The sequence below is a fragment of the Acanthopagrus latus genome, chromosome 16 (genome assembly GCF_904848185.1).
Source record: "Acanthopagrus latus isolate v.2019 chromosome 16, fAcaLat1.1, whole genome shotgun sequence".
Lineage (NCBI taxonomy): Eukaryota > Metazoa > Chordata > Actinopteri > Spariformes > Sparidae > Acanthopagrus > Acanthopagrus latus.
The window spans coordinates 13,236,247-13,244,280 of NC_051054.1; positions in this window are offsets into that span (position 1 = coordinate 13,236,247).

Sequence of the window (8,034 nt, forward strand, 5' to 3'; positions counted from 1 at the left end):
TTAACTCTCTCATACATCTAACATACATGTGACCTCTAAAGTATTTGAGAAAAGTAAGAAAGAAGTTTTTCAGAAGAAGGCCAAGGGCTCTCCTTACAAACTCACGCCACCATTTGAGTTTGTACGAGCCACAGTTGTTTTCTCGTATCATTTTCTCCTTAATCCCTTGAGCCTGTGACAGTAAGCACAAAAAAAGCTCTGTGTCGCTGGAGGAACAGGTTGGCTTAAACCTGGCATTATTCCAGAAAAGCTCATTATTTTTTGGCAGTAGCAGCTTTTCTTTCCTCTGGGGGGCGCTTGTGTCTCATTGAATGGCAGCTTGCGCAGGAGAAAATCCTTTGTTGTCTCCAGTTCCTCAAGTGGCCTGGATACCAAGAAATTTCCAGGGTCAAGTGACTGCACTCAAGACTGCCATTTTGACAGCAAAACTTAATCACAATAGTCTGTTTTATTTCCCATTTAAAAAAAAAAAAAAAAGCCAGAGGCGATGTTTCCAAGGAGGTGCATTTGCTGCCAATTTCTACTTAACGCAGACAGACAGGCAGGCGGCGGAGTGGGGAAACAGAAAGTTCTCTCTTCAGCAGAGGCAAACATGAAGAAGGATCGACGACGAGGAAAAGCAGGGGAATCAAAGATGGCAGTCAGCTTTGTCTCTCCTTCCTAAGTCCTTTCATAACACGGGAGACAAAGAAAAGTGCTTGCAAGGCACTTCATAATGCTGTACAGATTACTGGCCCGCTCGAGTGCACAAATGTTCCTCAGAACAGCTTTGATTAAGATCACCACCAACCTCTCCGTACCCTCATTCCTGAATTACTTTTCAGCTTACTCAGCTGACCCTTTGTCACTTGACTAGGAGGATTATCACGAGGGAAAGGTCCGGCATGTGACTGAGTGGGGTCAGGCGTTAAGTTGTCCAGCAGCACCGGTGTCGGAGGGGTCAGGATTTAGCGTCGGGGACCGGGGTTATCTTGAGATTTTGAGAGAACACAGGTGATGAGACTTTGGAGGGTTTCTTGCTCCGTTTATCAGAGACCCCGACGCCACCCCATCCACCCATCCACCCATCCACCCCTCCAACCTTACACAGCACCCCAGCCTTCATACCGGGACCAGCTTTGATGTTTGCTCTCTGGCTCTTGTTTGCAGAAGAGCTAGAAGGTCCTTGTGCAAACGTAACCCAAACCTTCACCCCGCAAAGACCTCTCGACCCCTCTCGTTTTGGCAAACAGAAAGTGGACCATCCACCACTGTGGCTGTTTTTACTCACTAATGATCACATGCAGTTACTTTGGCTGAGGTAATACACTCCAGAGTGTCTCTAAAATCGGACTTAATTAGATTGTAAAGTAGTTTAATATGAGCTTGTCAGGATTATTGGATTGGCTACAAACAATGAAATGTGCAAGACAAGAAACTAGGTTATTGTGGGAAGTTAGACAAAGCAAGAAACCTAACAACATATTTATGACCACTGCAAAAACCTGGCTACTGTAAGACCTGTGTTTACTTGCTTTACTAGCTGAGGTTTTTAGCTATATGTAGTAGCCCTATTTGCATCTGTTACATAAACGAGTGACATTATGCTTATGAATTTCTTTGCAAGCAGAACTTAATCAAGCACAACACAGTTTAAAGGTGCAATGTGTAAGAACTGGCCACATGTCAAACTCACATTCAAAATGAAAAGGGGGCAGCATATCACCAGAGTAGATCACAGCTAACTGCTGCTAATTGTAGCCGCCGTTAGCTAGTTAGCTCAACTAGCTGTGCAGCTAGCGGTTCAGACTGGAAGGTTGGGGACTAGGAGAGTGCTTATGATCACACTGCCTGGACATGAAATTTGGACAGGGATTGGCTGAGGCTAGCTGGATAGCTCGCTTACTTCAGTAGCTAACACTGTAATTTCACAGCAGCAATTTTTTCACATGCAATTAATAATTATAGTTGTATAGTAATTTCCCCTATAATACAGTATGAAAAATGGCTTTATCTTTATTTAAATACAGCAAATGCAGGACAAGCTCTTATTTTTAATTGTGTTACAAATATACAATAGGGAGTAATTCAGGACCTTCAAATGGTGGCTGAAGCTAATTCAATGTTAGTTGAACAATAAAGTATTGGTTAAATATGCAGTTTCATTTCTCTCTGTGTGAGTGAGGTAGTCCTGCTGATGTCTGAGCACTATAAGACTTGACCTTCCAGCATATCGTTAGAATCGAAAGAACATTTGTGATACATGGATTTATAGATAAAAGACAGTAATGTTGGATTCATGTGCACACGGAGAATAATTGGTGAGTATAACAAAGGCATAACAGTACAATGTTAAACAGCATCAAGAGGTTACACAACATGGTAACAGCAGCATAGAGGCTCAGTTGTTAGCAGTGTTGCCTCACATTAACAAGATTCATTGCCTTATTGTGAGTTTGCATGTTCTCCCCGCGCTTGCATGGGTTTCCTTTAAAACATGTGTATTAGATTAGTTTTCTTATCAGTTTCTTATTTGTCCTGTGACAAAGAAAGTTTCTCTCTTTTTTACGCAAAAACAAGGATGAATGAAACGTCCTGTGTGCCATCAATGGTGCAGATGTGAATTTCATTAGAATTGTCATTTGAATTGAACCATATATTTGCATTTTGTAGTTTTAATATTGTAAGTGACTCCTGGATGTCATTTGTTCCATCCTTTTCAAATATTTTCATATATTAAAAGTAAGTATGTTTCATTAAGCAGTGGTTCATGTTCTACCATGTCAGTTTCCTTTGATTAATCAAACAAAGTGGCTGCACAAGGCTGCCTACTATCTAGGGCAGAAGAAATAATTGCTCTGTGATTTGTCCCGAAACCAGATGGATAGTGACCTTTGGTCATTTCCATCAAAGGGAGCGTGGTAGTCTTTCATGTGGCGCTGAAGCCTCTGTGTGTGCTCAGTTTAACCAGCTGCTGCTTGAATTTGAATGCATAATCAAAAATGATTACACTGTATGGTTAAATATGAGGATATCAATATTATTCACTACAATATTATTATTAGTCTACTTTACTTTTCGATCCGAGAATGTTAATAATTGATGTAAAGTATTTCCTCAACATTTAAATCCGCTAAGCTATCGTGTCAGGATATAAGAACACTAAAATGTCCAAACATCCTTAACAAACAAGATGGTGGCCTCTGTGTTATGTTGCCCTTTCTCTTCAGTTCATCCCTCTCCGTCTGTCTCTGTCGACCTCTGACTCTTCCTACAGATGTTTTTCTTTCCCTCCCCTCCCCTGCATCAGTCCTTTTCTGTCTACTTCAGTTGCTGTCTCACTCATCAAGCTGCTACCACTTTCTCCAGGGCACATCCGCCCAGCGCTCAAGACTTCAGCTCTAAATGGGAGATATGAGACGCGCTTTAAGATAATCAGCTTGTAGGCTAATTCAGGTCACAACCAGTCACTTTCTCCCATCACCTTTACAACTCTCATTTTCTGTACATATCCGATAAATAAAGTTAATATGTCATTAAATGCACCATGTATATATACTTTAATTGATTAATCTATAAATTAATTCACTTTAACTAATTTTATCTGCAATCTGATAACAAACTAACTACCATTATTTAGATTCTCAATTCAGATTCTTATGTAGTATGAAATGGGATTTTTTTTTTTTTTATCACATCAAGTGATACTTAACTAAATTTAATTGAATTACATTCAACAACAGATAAAGAAGATTTAGTGACAATTTAATTAAGTAGTTATACTCAACCAGTTGAAAATTGAATCAGACGGCACACTGAGAAATCTGTTACTCGCCTAGCTTAGACATAATGTTTACGACCTGCTTTGTTTAGACTGCCTCACTTATAAGATAAGGAGATAAAAATAGAGTGTGTATTTATACTGAAACATGATATATTTTAGGAGTTAGGACTGCTGCAGTTGATGGTCAGAATGGGAGTTTAATTAATCTGAGTGAAAAGGCCCCCAGCCTCCTTTAACGGCTCCATGTAAATGATCCTCCTGTGGCAGCAGCAGTTGTGTATGCAGGTACTAATGAACTCTTAATAGTGTTAAATCTAGCAGCCTCTGAATGATTCCACTAACTGTTTTATAGCTGTGTGGGCAGAACCCTAATTGGGGACTTGTGGCAGCGAGCTCTCTTCACAGCTCTCTACAGGTTTAACAACCTGCACCAGGCAGCAGAGGCTGCACTTCATTGTGCCAGAGAACAGAGAGTACAAACAAACTTACGCATTTGTAATTACAGTTGCTTAATTTTCTACTTCCTTGTCATTGACACATGCCAAATATTTTGCCCCGTTTCACACAAGATTACAAGACAAAAATGCAGATGAAAAAGCCAAAAAAAGCCCCAATAATGCATCATAATTTGAAGTGAAATACTGTATATTTATGTAGTTTCAGGAGAAAGACAGAGAGCACTTTTTTTATCACGATGAAGGGCTTTCTCCCGCATCTCTCAGGCTTTTACGAGAACAACCTCAACAATCTTATTTGTGTGTATAATAAAAAGGTCAAAACGCGGATTAAAGTTGCTTGTGTGTTTAAAAAAGAAATTGAAAAACCGTATCAAATTAGAATTCCTGAAGGCACAGATTCATTTAAATTGTGTGTAATTCTGTGGCTCAGAGGGGGTGGGGGGGCGTGGTGTATTGCTGCTGGAGGATTAACTGTAGAGAAGGAAGACTTCCTCAGGCTGGGGGCAGAAGTCCCCCCCGCTGAGAAACGGCCGAGGTGTGACGGAGGGGATTCCAGAGCACGCAACAAAAGGCAGGCACTTTGATTTGAACAGCAGTTTTACTCGGCACACACACACACACACACACACTCACTCACATACACTCGCAAACCGCAGTTCCTGAACCTCAGCAGCCCTGCCCTCAGGTCCCAGCTAGTTCAAAGAAGGGGGAAACTCCAGATGCTTCACAGCAGTTGTGAGCTGCGACTTGGAAGGAGGAGAAGGCACCAGTGGAACACTGGCAGGAGGAGGACACTGATGGAGGGTTGAAGTTATGTATGGAGTGGAACAATTTAACAGCAGTGGCGGAGGCCTAAATTAATAGTGCAGCTACGGAGGTTTTTGGCCTGAAGGAGCGGTCTCAAACAGAGAGGGAGGGCAGTGGCAGCAGCGGAGGAGGACGGGTGGGGTGAGAGGAGGTTCCAGAGACTCTGTATGATGGATGGACTGGTGAGGAAGAGTTGTGGGGAGGAGGAGGAGGAGGAGGAGGAGGCGGGGGAGCTTTAAAGGAAAAATTGCCCAGACTGCTGCTGAGATGTAGAAGGTGGGAATGCAGGGCAGCAGAACATGTGGGGATCTCATGACTGAAAAAGGCCGGCCAAAGACGGACATTCAGTACAGATAAATTGGACATGTCGTTAATAAAGAGGCCATGTTGTCTGTCTAGTTATTTGTTGGCCGGTTGGTTGTTTTGTGAGCAGGATTACATAAAAACTGCAGTTTTGAGACGGTTCTCAGCCCAGAGAAGACCCAATGAACTTTATTTGAAAATAAAAGGGATGGAACCATTTTACCTCCTTTTTTATTTTTCAACAATGCATGGATCTTGATGAACAAATATGGTGGATTTAGGTGGCTGCCATCCATGATTGAGTACATCAATGTCCTTCCCTGGGCCTTGGTGGAAGTATGCGCTCTACTGAGTGCCATTCTAACGTCTATTTCTTTTGTAATTATCCAGGTAATGTGATTGCCCTCTATTGGCTGTTGCTACTATGTGCGTTGGGTTTGTTGTTTGGAGCCCTGTTGAAGTCTTGATGGTCGAAACATGTTGACTTTTGTAATGACGGGCCTTTTAAGGATTTAGCTTTTATAACAAAGCTTTTAAAAAAGTGCGATATGTCAGAATTGTCTGGTAGCATTGCAGCAGAGGAAACGCAAAGTGGTGCTAACTGTAGTTGCTCTTGGCTAGTTAGCTCAGTTAGCTGTGCAGCTAGCAATCCAGACTGGAATGGAACACAATGTATAGACGTCTTTAATACAATGCCAAACCTGTTACTTCTTCATAAATGTTTTAGACCAAAATTCCCCCATATTGCACCTTTATTGTTCCCATCTGTATTTTTTAAACTTTCTCTTGGAATGCCTGGATTGAATTTGTTTTTTGAAATACCCCAGTCTCCGTTTTCACAAAACAATACATGTCTACCTTGTATTACATAGAGCTTGCAGTCATCTTTTTCTCCTTTTTCTATTTCAGGGTTTTGTTCTTATATCAATGCTCCATTTTTGAGGCATATCATACAGCGCTGCAGTAATCCGTTCTGCTGTATGCCAGGAAACTATGCAGTGGGTCCATGGAGATGTCACTGGATACAACGGTGAGCTATTACACCTTTCAAGATGCCTCTGTGGCTTTAGTGGTAGGCATAAACCTTTTGACTGGGGTTAACTTCAGGGCTTTTAAAACATGATCCTGCCACACACCCCCCTTCAACACAGACAGGCAGAAATGAAAACCTCTCCCCACACACCTACTTGCTCTCTCCTTCAGGGGCCTGCTAAAGCCATTATGGCTCTAAAAGAGATTGTATCGGCTCCGGGCAGACAGGCAGACAGACAAATAGTTAGTTAGACAGTTAGATATACAGACAGCGCCCTGCAAACTAAGACGCCTCTGTGCTCGGGACAGGCTGGCTAAATGTCTGGCCACTCTTCAGAGGCTCTCAGGTGTGACCGGCCGGTCTCCTGTGTACCGCAGCCAAGGCGGCAGACAGGCACAGAGGTGTTCTGTGAGCCCAGAGTCGAGTGAATATCTGCTCTATCTCTCCCGTCACAGGCTGCGTACGCTCCCGCGAGCAACTCAAACGCAAGCCAGATCTTCTTTCCTGCAGAACTATGCAGGCTTTCACTCAGTTAATGCATATTTTTAGGCTGAGCCAAGGTCAAGCATTTTTGCCAAAGACCTGCCTGACACGTAATTTCTCCCAGCAGCTGTGGTTTCTTGCATCTGATGACTAACTTTGCATTCGAATCAAAGACTTTAGCCAGACCACAAATGCAATGCGGCAGGACTTTTAGAGAGCATGATGGAGGCTTTGGTTCTGAACTTAGTCATACACGTCCGTTCTCGCTGCCCTAACACTGTTACACTGGTGGAGTCTGAGCCCCACAGAAGAGGCCCTAATGTCCCTCTCCCTGCACACACACATATGCACACACACACAACCCTTCCCTAAAATTGCTGATGGCTTGTTTTCATGAACATATATTATTTCCAGATGGAGGTCATGAATAAAACCCGACGGAAACAAGTCGGGTGAAACTGGAAACTTAAAAAAACAGAAACGGAGGGGTATGGAGCTGAGTAAAGAAAACAATCTTCCTCCTCCCCCGCTCATTCCCTGAACCTTAAGGAAAAACCAAGTTGTCAATTACACGGTTAAAAACAGAGAAACAGTGTACCACACAAGAACATGTGGACAGCACAAACGCTTTAAATCTTTCACCACGACGCACATATGTATCTCTAAACAACAACAACAAAAAAATGACTTTCAGAACAAAACAAACATAAAAAGCTTCGGGCAGCTCAACCTTCAAACCTCCACACATATTTCCAGCTAAATAAACAAAGTGAGGGGGGAAGAAAGGGAATACTCTCAGACTCAACTGAGAATACAAGAACGGTGCTGTGACGACCTCGTCTGGAATGGCCGCTTGTGCTGATTCACCGGCCCCGGGCTCTCCAGGAGATCTGTATATATATTAAAAAAAGCTGCACCATTGTGCTTCAAGTGTACACTACATTCATCTGAATGACCTAATGAATCAATCCAGTCTGCATTTGTGATGCGTTTCATAACATTTGAGCATGAAACAACATGTGCAAGCTACAAATGAAGCCAGAACATCCATAAAATCTGTCATAAGGGGTGCCAAGACAAACCAGTCGGAGGCGAGGCGTTTTCTTCTCCGCGCTGACGAGGAGGAAGATGGACCGCAGCTGGAAGTTTCAGTAAATTATGGCTCATCACTGAGGGACATTCGAGGG